We start from the raw sequence: 16,590 nt of genomic DNA on the forward strand, positions 1-16,590 counted from the left end.
CTGTTACCATGACATCCACAGAAAGGAACCTCAAGTGAAGAAAGACAGAAGGAGGCAATAAGGCACCATGTCCAAAGTCCGGCCCGCGGGCCAAATCCGGCCCCCGGTCATATTTCATATGGCCCACAGCTTCGGTCTTATAATGTATTATTCATGGCCCGCCTGCACTGTCAAACTGAATAAAAAAAAAAAATCATGAAACTTGAAACTGTAATTCCTCCTATTATTAAAAGGTGGCAGCACCAGCCCTCTCCGCTCATTTCTGCCATGGCGACTGCAAAGAAAACGAGGAAAGTTGACATTGAGGGCCGTCGCTTTCAAGTGAAATGGGAATTACAATACTTCTTCACTGAAAATCAAGCCAATTCTGTTTGTCTAATTCGTAAAGAAACTGTTGCCTTGTTTAAGGATTTCAACCTAAAGAGACACTATCAGACTAAACATGCTAACACATACGACAAGCGAACAGGGAGTGACCGCGCTGATAAAGTGAAGCAGCTCCAAGCTGAACTGGCATCACAACAGCGGTTCATCATGTGGGGCTGTGAGTCAAAAGTAATTCAAAAGTAAAAATTACTTAATATTAAATATTATGAAGTGGCCATGTTAATACTGTTGAAGTTATGAACCTGTAGACGTGACACAAACTATTACTTTTTGAAAGATATTGTAAATGACAAGAGCAAAATTCACTTGTTTTAATTTTTAATAATAACAGACAACTTTGCATTACTTATAACTCCCGTTTAAAATGTTCATGAGGCAAAAATAATTTTAAACTCTTGTAAATTAAATTATTTCATACAGTTTGTTTGATGTTATCTGACTCTTCAGATATGAATGAAAGGCAGAATTTGTGTTTTTAAAGTTGTTCACATCTGCCTGAGTGGCTTATATTTGGTTATTTTGTCATTTAAAAAATAAAGACAATTGGGACAATGAAATTTGTTTCATAACAGTATGTATTTGCATGAAATTTCTGTAGTTTAAAAATGTCTGAAAAAAGTATTGGCCCCCGGGCCCCTTCACTTTATCAAATCTGTCCCTCTTTGCAAAAAGTTTGCACACCCTTGCTCTACACCAGGGGTGCCCAATACGTCGATCGCGATCGACCGGTCGATCGCCTGGCCACTACTGGTCGATCGCGTGACATTGAAATGTTTTTGGGTTTTTTCCGTACTTGACGCGTGCGCAAACAATGGCGCTAACAACACAACACTAACACTAGCTCGCGAGTGTCCTCCAATTGTCAGAACCCTGTTTTTTCTCTTAAACTTAAGAAAGGGTATAAAAATGTCTGGGGTAGCTGGACAAAGTAAAAAGATTACAAAAGAGTATTTTTGTTTTATTGTTAGTCATTCATACCAGTTAATTGTGATGAAGACCTATGGAAATAAGAGATAGAAAACTGTGAAAAAAATTACCGTATTTGCCGGTGTATAAGTCGACTCGGTGTATAAGTCGACCCCCTAAAATTCGACAGAAATTTACGATTTTATGATATATCCTTTGTATAAGTCGAGCTCAATTGTTGCATTATATAAAAATTCAAAATTCAATCAGAAATATGCGAAATTTATTGACGAAATGTGTTCAAATTCCGGGAGGCCGTGCGCATGCGCAGTGGCCGGAAATAGCTCCAGCCGAGCAGATCGGCTGTTTATAAGCACCGCGGAGGAGATCGCGGAGCCTCATTCGACTTCCAGCGGCCGGCGAGCTCGCGCACGCCACACGGCACCACCGGGAGGCCGGAAATAGCTCCAAGCCGAGCGGATCGGCACTTTATAAGCACCGCGGAGGAGATCGCGGAGCCTCATTCGACTTCCAGCGGCCAGCGCACTCGCGCACGCCGCCCGGCACCACCGGGAGGCCGTGCACCCGCGCCAAGTGGCCGGAAATAGCTCCCGCTGAGCGGATCGGCTCTTTATAAGCACCGCGGAGGAGATCGCAGAGCCTCATTTGACTTCCAGCGGGCCGCGCACTCACGCACACCGCCTGGCACCACCGGGAGGCCGTGCGCACGCGCCAAGTGGCCGGGAATAGCTCCCGCCGAGCGGATCGGCTGTTTATAAGCACCGCGGAGGAGATCGCGGAGCCTCATTCGACTTCCAGCAGCCGGCGAGCTCGCGCACGCCGCCCGGCACATCCGGGAGGCCGTGCGCACGCGCCGGGTGGCCGAAAATAGCTCCCGCCGAGCGGATCGGCACTTTATAAGCACCGCGGAGAAGATCGCGGAGCCTCATTCGACTTCCAGCGGGCCGCGCACTTGCGCACGCCGCTCGGTTCAAATTTTCTAAGTGCCAACGGCTCTTGCGCCATAAAGAGTCCGCCTCGGCTGGTTCCCCATGTCGGCCAGAACAAGTGAAAATTCGGCCTCTTCCCCTGGAAGTCCGGCCAAGTTTGGCGAATATTTTCTAAGTGCCAATGACTCAACCGCCGTAAAGTGTCCGCCTCGACTGGTTCCTCCGGTCGGCCAGAACAAGTGAAAATTCGGCCTCTTCCCCTGGAAGTCTGGCCAAGTTTGGCAAATATTTTCAAAGTGCGAACGACTCAACCGCCGTAAAGTGTCCGCCTCGGCTGGTTCCCCGTGTCGGCCACCACAAGTGAAAATTCGGCCTCTTCCCCTGGAAGTCCGGCCAAGTTTGGCGAATATTTTCTAAGTGCCAACGACTCAACCGCCGTAAAGTGTCCACCTCGGCTGGTTACTCCGGTCGGCCAGAACAAGTGAAAATTCGGCCTCTTCCCCTGGAAGTCTGGCCAAGTTTGGCGAATATTTTCTAAGTGCCAACGACATTCATTTAGACATGACGATTGAATGTTTATGTACCGGTAGCTATTGTCGTTGCTTGACGCACGATGACTCGCACATTCGCTCAATACCCAGTACTTCCCCCTAGCAGTCATCGTCGCTGTCTGGCTTTCGATGTCCGTTATTGAAGTGAGAATATTTGAAATTGTTGCTGAGGATGCGTGTTAATGCGACGAACGCTTTATAATGATTCAGTTTCTCGCTGTTTGATGAGCCTGACCGACGCACACCCACGCACAATGAGATGCATGAGAAACGGCCTTGGTTACCATCACATTTCAAAGTCAAAGTCAGCTTTATTGTCAATTTCTCCACATGCCAAAGACACACAAAGAAACCGAAATTTCGTTCCCCCCTATCCCACGGTGACAAGACATGGCTCACAACAGACAAACAAGTAAACAAGTACAACAAAAGCGTCCTGAATAAATAATGAATAAATAACACAACAGATGAATAGATAAGAGGAGCAAAAAAAAGGAGCAAGTGAGCGTACAGCAGACATTCCAGAAAGTAGCGCAACAGTGCCGCACGCTACGCAGAAGGGGGTAGCGAGTTCAGGGTCCTAACAGCCTGGAGAAAGAAGCTGTTGGCGAGTCTAGTGGTGCGGGAGCGCAGGCTCCTGTACCTCTTCCCAGAGGGCAGAAGGTCAAACAAAGAGTGAGCCGGGTGACTCACATCTCTGGCAATCGAGGTTGCCTTGCGGGCGAGATGGGAGGTGTAAATGTCCTTCAGGGAGGGGAGCGAAGCACCAATAATCTTACTAGCCATATTCACTATGCGCTGCAGGGACTTCAAGTTCTGTTCAGTGCAGTTACCACCCCAGACAGCGATGCAACTGGTGAGGACGCTCTCAATGGTGCCACGGTAGAATGTAGACAGGACTGCCTGAGGAGCACATGCACGCCTGAGCTTCCGCAGGAAGTACAGGCGGCGCTGAGCTTTCTTTGCCAGTGACGAGGTGTTTGCGGACCAGGAGAGGTCCTCACTGATGTGCACCCCCAGGAACTTGGTGCAGCTCACCCTCTCCACCACAGCACCGTCGATGATCAGCGGCAGGTGTGTTGTGTGACCCTTCCGGAAGTCAACAATGATTTCCTTGGTCTTATTGACGTTCAGCAGGAGGTTGTTGTCCCTGTACCACGTGGTCAGAAGGTCAACTTCCGACCTGTACCGAGTCTCGTCGCCCTTCGTGATGAGACCCACCAGAGTCGTGTCGTCAGCAAACTTCACTATGCGGTTGTCGCTGTAGGTCGCAGAGCAGTCATGCGTCAGCAGGGTGAAGAGCAATGGACTGAGCACGCAGCCCTGGGGGGCCCCCGTGCTCAGCGTGATGCTGGCGGAGATTTTGTCGCCAACACGCACCACCTGAGGCCTCTGACAGAGGAAGTCCAGTAGCCAGTTGCAGAGGGAGGTACTGAGGCCCAGCTCGTCGAGTTTGGAGATGAGTCGCTGCTGCACAATGGTGTTGAAGGCAGAGCTGAAGTCCACAAACAGCAACCTCACATAGGAGTCCTTTCTCTCCAGGTGGGTGAGGGCCGAGTGGAGGGCAGAGCAGATGGCATCCTCAGAGGACCGCTTGGCACGGTACGCAAACTGAAAAGGGTCAATGGTGGGGGGGAGAACGGACTTGATGTGCTCCATGACCAGCCGCTCAAAGCACTTCATGATGATGGGCGTCAGTGCCACAGGGCAGTAGTCATTGAAGCAGGACGGTGCAGGTTTCTTCGGCACAGGAACGATGGTGGCAGCCTTGAAACACGAGGGGACGATGGCCTGCTGCAGGGAAACGTTAAAGATGTCCGTGAAGACACCCGACAGCTCCCCAGCGCAGTCCTTCAGCGCTCGACCCGGGATGTTGTCAGGGCCCGCCGCCTTACGGGTGTCAATAGCGGCAAGCGCCCTCCTCACACCGTCGGCAGAGAGGCGCAGGGGCTGCTCGTGTGTGTGGGGGGGGGGGGAGTGGTCTTCAGCGGGCAAGTGCTGTTCTGGGCGTCGAAGCGAGCAAAGAAGCGCTTCAGATCGTTCAGCAGACGGACGTCGCCCCCACAGCTCCTCGGCGCGGGCTTGTAGTCCGTGATGGTCTGAATGCCCCGCCAAAGGCTACGTGCGTCCTTGCTGTCCTTGAAGTGGGTGGAGACCTTGCACGAGAACGCCTTCTTTGCTTCTTTGATGCCTCGGAACAGGTCGGCCCTCGCTGTCCTCAAGCCAGCCTCATCCCCCGCTCTGAAAGCCTTGTCCCTGGCCCTCAACAGTCTGAGGACAGCCCCCGTCAGCCACGGCTTCCAGTTCGCGCGATGCGATTGAAGCGATGAATACAAAGTTAAATTTTATGACTCGGTGTATAAGTCGAGGTCGATTTTTTTCGGTCGATTTTGGATCGAAAAAGGTCGACCAATACACCGGCAAATACGGTATGACAAAAATGATTGTGACAGTTTGTTATTTATGCTGATCGATTGTTATGACAGATTGTGATGATCAATGATAATTAATGAGATCCTCCTCCTGGCGCATCCGCGTCAGAAATGTTGACGCAGAGGCGGTTAAGTGAGGCAATGCAGTCAGGTGACTGGAGTGTCACGTTTCCATGGTACCCACGCCGAGGTTCAGGATTGTTGAAACAGGGCGCAGTGAAAGTAGGTGGCGGGCCGAAGCTCGCTTGAGGCTTTCGTTAGTGAAATGATTGATCTGGTTGTAGGGAGGATGTGATATTTTAATATGATCTACATAGATTTTATATTAACACATTTCTGATTGTTGGGAGCTGTTTTTTGGTCATTGTTTTATGAAAATCAATGTTTGATTGCGAAATGCAACAGGCACTGCTGAAAGGGGTCATTGCTGTAGAACCAATCAAAATTCGTAAAAACATCACGTGACTTGATGTCTCCCAATGGCATTCCTCCAACTCAGGAACTAGGAAGTAAATATTGCCTCGGGTCTATTGACAACAACGGACTTTGTTCGCACTTGGTAAGTTCTTATTTAATATAAATTCATATTGCAGATGGCTAAGGATAGCCCCGAGGCTAAGAACGTGCAGTGTGAAAAGCCCTAAAACGTGATAGGATGTTAGGAGTCATCAGCAGTTTATATGCAGTCAATTTTGGCTTCAGAGATTACACATGACTAATTTACGTTACAGAGAGTAGCTACAGTAACTCCTGGTTTTGCCTTACCGTCTTTCTCAGATAATAATCTAACAAACGTTAGTCAAACAACCCCAACCCAATGCTAATAACAGTTGTTTAACATTCTTGTTGGGTGTTACACTAGCATGTTGTGGGTAGTGGAATACCATTAAACAAGACCAAAGAGAGGATCATAGTGGTAGAGAACATTTAGATTTGTAACACAATAACAACATTACCATTTATTATTAACAGTGTTCAGACAGTCCAAACACACAAGGTTGGACTGGATTGAGTTGAGCCAGGGCGACTAAATGCATCTTAAACCAGGATTTATTGAAGGGAAGGGGGAAGGTGAACAAAGGAATCGGCGGAAAGAGGCTCACGGACAGCGAGCGGGAAATGGGATTACCCTCGTACCAAGCGCAGACTAGGAAGAGGTTCTGACCGTGAGCCTACACACGAGACCCGGCAAAGACACAACAGGCGTGGACACAAATGGGAAGTAACAGGAGACACCGACGGGGAGGAAACATGCGGACAGGGTTTAAATACATGAGGGAGCAGGTGACATTGTGGTAATGAAGGGGTGCGGCTGAGGGAAGTTGCCGGCTGAGCGTCCTCTGGCACGGGCGTGACAAAGGTAGGTGTTTCACAGAAGTGCTTGTATCCTCTTTGATACTGTATGTTCCCTGTGCTATTGTCTTCGTCATTTTTCTGTCTCAGTTACGTGGGCCTCTGCGTCTTCTACATTTGAAAGGGAAACAAGGTGGGATGGGGGCGGGTTAGATATAGAGATAATGTGATGACTAAATTTATGTATTGTAGTAGCAATGCTCCAAAATGTATTGGTTGTTTTTCTGTTTCCCCAGATGCTTAACCTTGGACGACACTACAGATATCTTCTACGCCTAATCTAATCTAACCTAGCCTGAGGGGTCTATCGTAATCTTGCAAGATCAAAGATTGAGCTGGACACCCCTCCACTGTAGTTACATATCACAAAATCAACATTCTGTTGATTCCTGTCTATTCCAGACTAGATTCAAGATTCAAGAATTTTTATTCACCATGTTTGGGCGTGCCAAACAAGGAATTTGACTTCGGTACATCACAGCCTCTGTTCAACATTTAGGTGACTAACGACACTCAGGATGTGTGAAAAATGACAAATATTCTCGGGCGTCCTTAAACTCCCAGGAGGGCAAGAAAAAACCCAAAACTCCAACTAGGGGAAATGAGAAACCTTGAGAAGAGACCTTGATCTGACCTTGACTCATACATGCTGTGCCCATGTTAGAGGATTAAGATGCTGTGTCCATGTTACAGGATTAATACACATCTCTCACACCCATATTCACAGCTCTCTCCTTAAGAGAAAAAACAGAGCAAATTTCACGGCCAGTCCAGTAAAATAAAATACAGTAATCATGTGTCATATGTTTAACCTTGTAAGACCCTCCGTAGCAGATCTGCAACATTTTTTTAAAACTATTAAAAATAGTGTTTTCTTTTTTTGTTAGTTTTTTTTCCCCACATAAACATGAGTCAGGTAGTCCTATTGTTCATTATCCATCTCTGCTATTGGCTAAAACATTGTTATTTAAGCCCCACCCTCAAGCTGTTCAGCTCACACCTCGCCAGACAGCGTGAAGGACACATCTCTTTGTTACACTAGACTGGATTAATCAAACAAAAATTGAGTAAAATGCTTTTATATTTTTTGGGGTGATCATTAGAATGCCTAGAACATGTGCGTATGCTTATTTTGTTAAATATATACCCCAAATGTAAATTAGTGCATTTAGTACATGTGTTGCAGATATGCAACACTGGGAGAGCGTGGTAGCAAAAAAGGCCCTTATTGCGACCTGCCTAAGTGTAGTGTAAATCAGCATGGATCTTCTAGTTTATATTATCTTCTAATACATTTACATTTGTAAACAAGGGTGTAGAGCAGGCATGGGCAAACTACGGTGTCACGTGCTGGTGCCACCTGCGACAGGACCACGCCCCCTTGTCAGTGGAATCGCCGTCACCTGCTACGGGTTCATGGACAGCGCTATATCAGGGCCGCCAGCGCAGACCCGAGTGTCAGTCTGTCCCGTGATGCTTCGCTCATCTGTCCCTGAGAATCTGACTTACAATTCGAATCCACAGAACTGCTTGTCCACCCCAGCCAGATCGCCGCTCCAGCGCCAGCCACCCCAGCGCCAGCCACCCCCATCATCCCCTTCCACAATAAAGTCTGTCGCTACGCACTTGGCTGTACTGTCCGATCCCTTACACGCGGGGCCGTTTAATCCGGCCAGCCAAACCTGAATAAATTGTATTCTTAATTTTTTGGGGCGTAATTTTCCCTGCAATTACTATGTTTCCCCTCAGAAAGCTCGGTGCACACTCACAAGTGCGTGTGCATACACAGTAGTACGGACGCAGCGCACTTTCATCTATCAGTGCCGAATTTCGAGCGTAGGCCGTGACGTCAGTATTCTCGTAATTCGCGCGCTGAGCTTTCAAATAGTTTTACGCTAATGCCACCCACAAACCTTCCCCTGGAATCCTTCCATTAAAATGAGTGGCCCGAAGAAAAGAAAGGTGGACACTGAGTGCCGAATGTTAAAAAAGAGTGGACAATTTGGCTCGACCTACGTGTGTGAGAAGACATTCAGCCACATGAACGTCAACAAAGCCCGTCACAGATTTAGGTTAACGGACCGACACCTCGGCTCTATCCTAAGAATTACCACAACAAATTTTACTGCAGACTATGATGCACTAGCAAAAAAGCGAAACCAACAATACTATTGATTTCTTTATTACTTTATTAAATGTATTCTTTCACTGATTCTTCAAGATGATGTATTTGGTCCGAATGTTTGCTGTTCTTCTCATTAGATAAACATATTTCATAAGTATGACCTGCGGGCGCTGAAGTGATGGAAAATATTCATCATAACAGTGTCGCATTTAATAAGAATCACTGATAGTAGTTACTTGGTGAAATATTTTTTTAATGCTGTTAAATGCATTTGTTCTCAAAAAGTTTTTTTTAATATTCATGCTTTAGTATCTACTAAAAGTAAAAACCTTTTATGCAATGACCTTTACATGTCATTTGTATTAGTTCACACAAACACTACATCCATCTGCTCCTGGTTCGGCCCCCCGGTCAAAATTTAGAACCCAATTCGGCCCGCAAGTCAAAATGTTTGCCCACCCTTGGGTTAGGCTCTCCCCTGGGCCTTAGTTTCAAAGTAGGATTTCAAGTCAGGGTTAGAGCTTCAAACAAGAGTCTCACAACTAGGATAGGGTTTCAAGTTTGAGGTCCAAGCCAGGTTTAGGTTTTAGTTGGGTTGCGTACCTTCATGGTCTCAGGTGTCAATAGCCCCAAGTGAGACAGGAAGAGCCTCACAGTCTGGATACAAGTGTCAGGACGAGGAGGATGAGGAAGATCCGCCTCCACCCGCTGTTGTCCCTCCAAAGTTGCTCGGAGATGATCCAAATGCTGCTTCACCTGACAGACCACTGGTAGAATATTTCTACAGCTCTACAACTCAGAGGTTCCATGATATGTTTGGAATGGAACCCCTAGCGACTTACGATTGCGCATGAACCCAAAAATCTTCTGTACCTGACCTCATAGGTTCAAAAAGTACTTGCCCTTACAGTACTGTGCAAGTTCTGAAGGCACCTAAACCCTCAGCAGGTTCTATTCCTGACACCCCCTGAGTTTTGCCCCGAAATTTGCATTTCGTTCTGCTCCTAATGCACCAGCGGGTTCTGTGAGCACCTGACACAGCATCTTCTCCACCTGACATGCTTGATTTTTCTGCACTTGATCTGCCAACAGCTTCAAGAGGCACCTGAACACCTAGCACGCTCCACCCCGAAAACCCTTGCAATTTTTGCAGTTGAATTTCCAGTAGGTTCTACTCCTGTCCTTCAGCGGGTTCTGGAGGTACCTGAGCCCTAACATCTTCTGTACCTGACCAACTAGCACAGGGATAAGGGTAGACAAGTCCGATCCAAGGGAGCTGCTCTGCCTGTTCTAGACGTGTCCCTCTTCAACACACCTGATTCAAATGTTCATCTCAATTGCAAGCTGTGGAGAAGCCTGGTAACGTGAACTTGGCAGGTTCTGGAAGCTCCTGACTACCAGCAAATTCTATAAAGGCACTTGTCTCTACAGTATTTTCTGTACCTGACCTCCTAGCAGGTCACGCAAGGACTTGACTAGTAGCGTCTTCAACACCAAAAAGCACTCCCTTCATTTGCAACAACCTCCTAGGGTCTCACCTCCTCAGTCAGGCCTTCCCACATGTCGGGAGTACTCATGTCTGCTTCAACCAAAGGAACCATGTTGTTTTCCAGGAGTACATTTTTGACACCAGACGCACGGGGTGATATGCCAGCATGCACCTGGGCTTCACCGCCGTCACGTTGCTGAAGACTAAGTATTTTCTGCATGAAAGAATGAAGATGAATTGGTCAGATATTCAGTGCAGGTTGATGTGTTAGATCTGCCAACATGCACCTGGCCTTCACCACCGTCGCGTTGCTGAAGGCTGAGTGCTTTCTGCATGAAAGAATGAAGACGAATTGGTCAGATATTCAGTGCAGGGTGATCTGTCAGGTCCTCGGACTCCTTTGAGCTTGTTTTTTCCTCTCTCGGTTGATGGCGGTGCTGGAGAGTCCAGGAGTGATGTGAAAACTGTCCTCGGATTAGCACCATAAGTGACGGGCACGACGCAGAAGTTGCACACGTCAATCATTCCAGAAAAATAGCAGTCGGATCAGATTTCTTTGTTTTGTTTGTTTATTTATCTGGAACAAATGTCTCCTGCATCTATGCAGCCTGACAACACACCTTGCGCAGGGCCCTGGTCTTGTTCCAGAATTCCCAGGATCACAGAAGCATCCAAAGCAAAATATCTGTCACTCATACCGGAGCAGTCGATAAGTACGTCCTTGTCTAAAGACCTTCCAAAGGACGGGGATGCTCCTGACATCTGCATGATGCTGATATGTAGACATGATGAGGCATGTGAAACCAAAAAGCTTTCTGAAGAACTTTTTCACAACATAGTAAACTATCACGTTCACTTGGGAGAGGATAAGTGGACTGAGGTTGTTGGGTTCACAACATTTATCTGAAAAGAATCTCACAGAGGCAGGAGATGTCTTCGATGGCAAACGACTTCTGCAGAAGGGCGTAAACCAGATACACAGCAAGTGTGGCTGAGATTCGCGCTCTTCCTCCAGTTTGGTCGTGCCTTTTATTGAGGAACAAAAATGGGGGAGTTTACATAAATGCATAGTTTCTCAAACAGCAAGGACATGTCATGATTACATCTCATGACTTCAGAACAATAGGGATGCTATTATTGAAAAGAGCAGTATGGTCGTCTCATGACTTTAGCTTAACAAAGACGTAGTCTTAGTGCACCTGGGATGCATACGTCTCATGGCGTACTCATGACTTTTACCTAAATAAGACGTTTGTCTGCTTCAGCCATCATAACAAACTCATGATCTGATCATGACTAGCTAACTAAGGAGTTTATTGTATAGCGGAACTCATGACTCCAGTCATGTGCTCCTTAGCCAGCCACACGCTCCCAAGTCATGATCACGAGGTCGAACTGTCACATACTGTGGAAGATATTGCACACATACGTAGATAAATAGAATCTAATGATAATTTAAAAAGTATATTTTTCCCAACATTCCCTCCTGTTTGTCATTGGAATTCATGGCAAAACAAAACATCAGCTAATAACTACATATATGTATTAATGAGTATATGCCTACACAACATAGTATAGTAATATCAAAAAGTATGAAAGTTTACATTCCAGAGTTTATCGGAACCACAGCTCTCCATTCGGCTTTGGCTATGTTCGTCATAATGGAATGTATTTTGTTCTGGATCATCAAAAAGAAAAAAAAACAAACAAACAAACAAAAAAGGGTAGGCACTGATTTACGCAAGGTGGTCCCATTTTTCTTGTTCACGCTGGACCAGCATGGCATTCTGGACAGCAAATGCTGATGTCAACATTTTAGTTATCATGTGACGAATACAAGGTATGATGCATGATGTAAAAATACAGAGAAATAATAGTATGGCAATTAAAAGAACTGCAACTTTCAAGAGAAGTTGCCTCCAATTGCCGTCAAACAGCCACCAAAAGGGATGGACATCCTTGGCCGGAGTTCCATCCTGGGACATAGCCCTACGGAGGTTCCGAAGTCCTTGTAGAGCATACTCGATGTGGGTGTTGTTAGAGATTTGCTCACTCAAACAATATTTTGCAAGAACCACACGGGAGACAAGCAAGTCCTTTTAGACACCTGCAGGTGGAGAGTTCACTCGTTCAAGGAATGAAGTCTGGCCTCCTTCCTGCAAGTGGATATTTATTAAGACAAACAGAGTGGGGGTATGGGTAGGCTGGCTAAAGCCCTTGTCCTCTAGTCTAAACATGTCAGGGGATGTTTTACGACCTTGTGATAAGGAGGACAAGGTAAGGTATTTATTACCTGTTGCATTACAACATAATCCTACGATAAATATAACCTGGAAAACACTAACATCTCCCTCCTGATTTATCATATGATTATGCCACCCCAAACAACAAAGACAAGCAAGAAAAAAACCATATATACGTATAATGAAGAAAGTAGAATGGTAAAAATAAAAACAACAAACAATGATAGCAACACTTTCCAGTGAAGATGAGGCATTACCTCAATACCCCAGATCAAACTTATTGTGTAAGCGAAAAACCTGCTGGCCAGATGTTATTAGCAGGAAAATTCTTACACGGTCCCTTTGCCTAAGGCGACCAGAATGCTATCAATAAAAAAATAAAAAGAAAAACACAGAAACAGTACATCATTGTATCCATCACTTGCGAAGCATTTTCGATGGTCAAATCATCAAGTTTCTGTAAAACATGCTCAACAGAACAGCATCTACGCAATCCACGTTTCATTATCGTCATCACATCCGTCATCTCTAAGAAGTTGTATATGAACCTGGGCTACAGTAGAGGACACAAACTTCGACACAGCAGACTTCAAACATGGGATAACGCAGGTCGTAAACAAGCACAACACCACCAGCACAACAAGCACAGGAGACAGCAATTTCAACAGCAGTTGCCACCAGTTGCCAGAGAATAGCCATGAAAAGAAATCAAACTGATGTGGGACCTTGTCCTTAGACATGGCCTGCTGTAAGTTCTTCAGCGAATTCATGGCGTCGTTTATGTGGGTGTCATTTTCTCCTGGTATGTATGTGCAACAGGAAGTCCCAATGATGTGGCACACACCACCTTGTGCTGCTGTCAACAAGTCCAGAACCATCCTGTTTTGCAAGACCATCAGTCTAATAGCCTGAATCTCTCTATTTTGTCCATCGTTGACTTGCAGTGAGAGATTCACAAAGGATTGAAAACGATAGTTCAGTGTCTCGATGAAGAGCGATAGTTTCCCAACCCCAATCTAAGGAAAGAGCGCAAGAACAACTTTGTCTCCGACGGACCATACTTTATGGTCATCTGGAACGTTCGCACCCCAGACAGGGTTATGAGGGTCAAAGGTTGCAACTGCCCTGCGTCGACGTCCAGTAGAGTTATGTGCTCCTGTCAACAAATGGTGTCGTATCCTGTAGGTGTGGTCTGTCACCCACACTGGTGCACACACTCCTGTCCAGTTGGCGGGCAGCATCGGATAAAACTTGTGACCACAAAGCCACCAGCCATTCTGAATGAAGTATGTTCCATTCGATGGTGTAGCCATGTTGGTTGGAGAGCCCTCACCACCTGAAATGGCTCTCTTATCTTGACACTCATCGGTGATGTCCAAAGCTCCCATCCAGTTTCCTCCTGGAGAGCAGTCGTCGTTCATGCAGACGTGGGTCTTGTTACCTTGGATGTAACATGTGTAATTCACTCCAGCTGGTCTCTCTGTGTAGGCCACTTGTGGTATTGTCCGTCCTTTAACAGTCACATTGAGATTTGTCCAGAATAGCTGATCACAGGCACGTCAGCAAGTCCAGGGCGGTAAGGGTCGGCATCCTTGATTGCGACGGCACGGTGCTGATATCCAACTTCTCCCATGGATGCCATACATTTTGCTTCAGTGACATTCATTGCTCTGGCCTCCAAGCGAACTTGCGTGGAGGAAGGGGGGAGTTTCGAACATACATAGCATCCCTCCTGTGTGTGAGCTCTCACAGTGAACCTGACATACCGGTACCAAGTGTTGGTTTCGTATGGGTTTCTGGGGTCCCATGACCAGTCCTCAAAGTTCTCATCATGTGACCATCGTTTACCACGGGCAACATTGTCATTTGGTCTGTTCAGATGAGTCAATAGACCATAGCACGCTCCAACCACAACGCAGCAGAGGATCCATCTGGCATATGGAGCCCCGTTGCTACTAGGATGGCAGAGACACCGGGACATCCCCTCGCCTAGCGGAGTGGGGATCGATGGATTCTTCACCAACATTGAGACGCCTCACCCTAAACGATGGGGCCCCTTTGTAGTTAGCCTTCCCCACCACTCCGAATTAGGGGTCCAGCACTTTCTGCAACTTGCAGTGGCTGAGGTGAATCCAACTGGTTGAGAAATTTTAATCGCCGTGGGAGTAGCAAGCAAAACTTGAAACGGTCCCTCCCACCGTGGGCTGGCCCAGTTCTTTCTTTTGATGACCTTGATGTAGACCCAGTCTCCTGGATTGATGGGGTTGTCCACCTGTGAGGGAGAGAGATCAGGCGGCAGTAAATTTGCATTTGACACATCTTTCAGTTTGAGCGTCCTGATTAGATAATCTGCCAAGGTCTGTTCTTCATCTGCTTTTTGCAAATCTGCAGGGAACACTGGTAGTCTATATGGTCTCCCATGTATGATTTCAAAAGCTGTTAGTCCTTCTGAAGTGGGAGTAATTCTCATATAGAGCTTCACTAAGTCGAGGCACTCTGGCCAAGGTCTGCCTGTTTTTTCCATGCATTTTTTCAACCTGCTTTTGATGGTAAAGTTTGCCCGTTCAACCGGGCCTGCGCTCGAAGGATGCCAAGCACAGTGGATTTTTAACGTTATTCCAAGGTGTACAGCCATGTTCTGCACAACTTGGTTCACAAAGTGTGGACCATTGTCACTGTAAATGGTTTGGGGGATGCCATGAGTTGGTATGATGGTTTTGCAGATGGCTTTTGCCACTGTTAAGGCATCTGCGCGTTTAGATGGAACTATTTCCACCCATTTGGAAAATGCATCAATCATCACTAGGCAGTATTTGTGAGGTCCACTTTGTGTGAGTTCAGTAAAATCCATATGCATGATTTGAAATGGATAAGAGGGTTTTGGAAATGAGCCTCTCTTAGGTCTCATGTTTCCTTGTGGATTATGTTTCACACAAACAGGACATGCTTTACAAATTTTTTTTAAGTAAGCATCTAAACCAAAGGTAGTGAATTGTTGATCTATGATGGTCTTCATCCCTCCTGTCGACACATGGCAAGGCCCATGTGTCGCAAGCACTGCTGCCTTAAAAAATGATTTTGGTAAAACAGGTTTGTCATTGATGCGGTGGATATTATCTGTATCCACTATTGCACCTTTTGTCGTCCACATTCGTTTCTCCACCATTGGAGCATTGCCCTGCATATCTGTCAGCACAGTCTTTTCTATGAGTTGTGTGTCCTCTGAACCCATTAAAAAAAATTCATGGCCATGTCTCCCTGCAGCTGCTTCTTTTGCAATTTTGTCTGCTAATCTGTTTCCATTTGAGACTTCATCTCTGCCTGTGGTGTGAGCAGCACATTTACACACAGCTAGTTTAGCAGGTAAAAGAATGGCCTGCAACAAGTCTTTTAACAAGGAGGCGTGGGTAACCGGCTTACCGGTTGATGTTGTCATCCCTCTGCGCTCCCATTGTTTCGCAAAATAGAACAGAGTAGAAAATGCATACTGACTGTCTGTGTATACAGTGACTTCCTTATCTTCCGCTAATTGACAAGCTCTTGTTAGTGCAATTAGCTCAGCAGCCTGTGCTGACCTGTTGTAAGGAAGCTTCTCTGCTTCAACAATCTGGTTTGGCAATTTCACAATTGCATAACCACTTTGATTGTTTCCTTTAGGATCCTTTGAACATGATCCATCCACAAACCACTTCTCCCCTTTGTCAAGTTGCGTGTCACTTAAATCTACTCTGGGCAGCTGTAGATGTTCTGTAGCATCCAAACAGTTATGTGGTGTTCCATCCCCTGGCAACGGGATCAACGTTGCTGGGTTAAGGATTGTGCACCTCTTTATTATGATGTGTGGTTGTGACAGAAGTATAGCAGTGTAGGACAGATGTCTGGCTGGTGACAAAAAGTTCATTTTGCTTTGCAGCAGCAACACATCTACAGCATGTGGAACTAGCAGCTCCATTTTGTGAAAGAGCACCACATCTGCAGATTCTCTCACTGCAAGCGCTGCCGCGCATATTGCTTGAACACAGTCTGGCAAAGACAGAGCCACTGGATCCAGTTTTTTTGAATAGAATGCAATTGGTCTTAGTTTGTTGCCATGACCCTGCAGCAACACTGAGGTCATAAAACCATTCCTGCAGTCTGCTGTTTGCACAAAGGTT

The 16,590-nt window shown here is 46.4% G+C and overlaps 1 long non-coding RNA gene and 1 pseudogene across 2 annotated transcripts in view; one reads left to right on the plus strand and one right to left on the minus strand.

Annotated features, from left to right (window-relative positions):
• Positions 1–4,787: 4,787 nt before the first annotated feature.
• Positions 4,788–8,204, plus strand: LOC148390302 (uncharacterized). Its single transcript, XR_015861409.1, has 2 exons — positions 4,788–5,785; positions 6,816–8,204. It is a non-coding gene; the product is annotated as an uncharacterized LOC148390302 (long non-coding RNA).
• Positions 8,205–9,283: 1,079 nt separating this feature from the next.
• LOC148390303 (ral GTPase-activating protein subunit beta-like) overlaps positions 9,284–16,590 on the minus strand; it is an 88,274-nt pseudogene continuing 80,967 nt past the window's right edge. Inside the window, exons 27-30 of the transcript XR_015861295.1 lie at positions 10,813–10,965; positions 10,590–10,700; positions 10,243–10,396; positions 9,284–9,460 (exon numbers count right to left, since the gene is read on the minus strand). The product of XR_015861295.1 is annotated as a ral GTPase-activating protein subunit beta-like (transcript). The remainder of the gene's footprint in view (positions 9,461–10,242; positions 10,397–10,589; positions 10,701–10,812; positions 10,966–16,590) is intronic.

The sequence above is a fragment of the Syngnathus floridae genome, chromosome 11 (genome assembly GCF_059516105.1).
Source record: "Syngnathus floridae isolate MCC-2025c chromosome 11, RoL_Sflo_1.0, whole genome shotgun sequence".
Lineage (NCBI taxonomy): Eukaryota > Metazoa > Chordata > Actinopteri > Syngnathiformes > Syngnathidae > Syngnathus > Syngnathus floridae.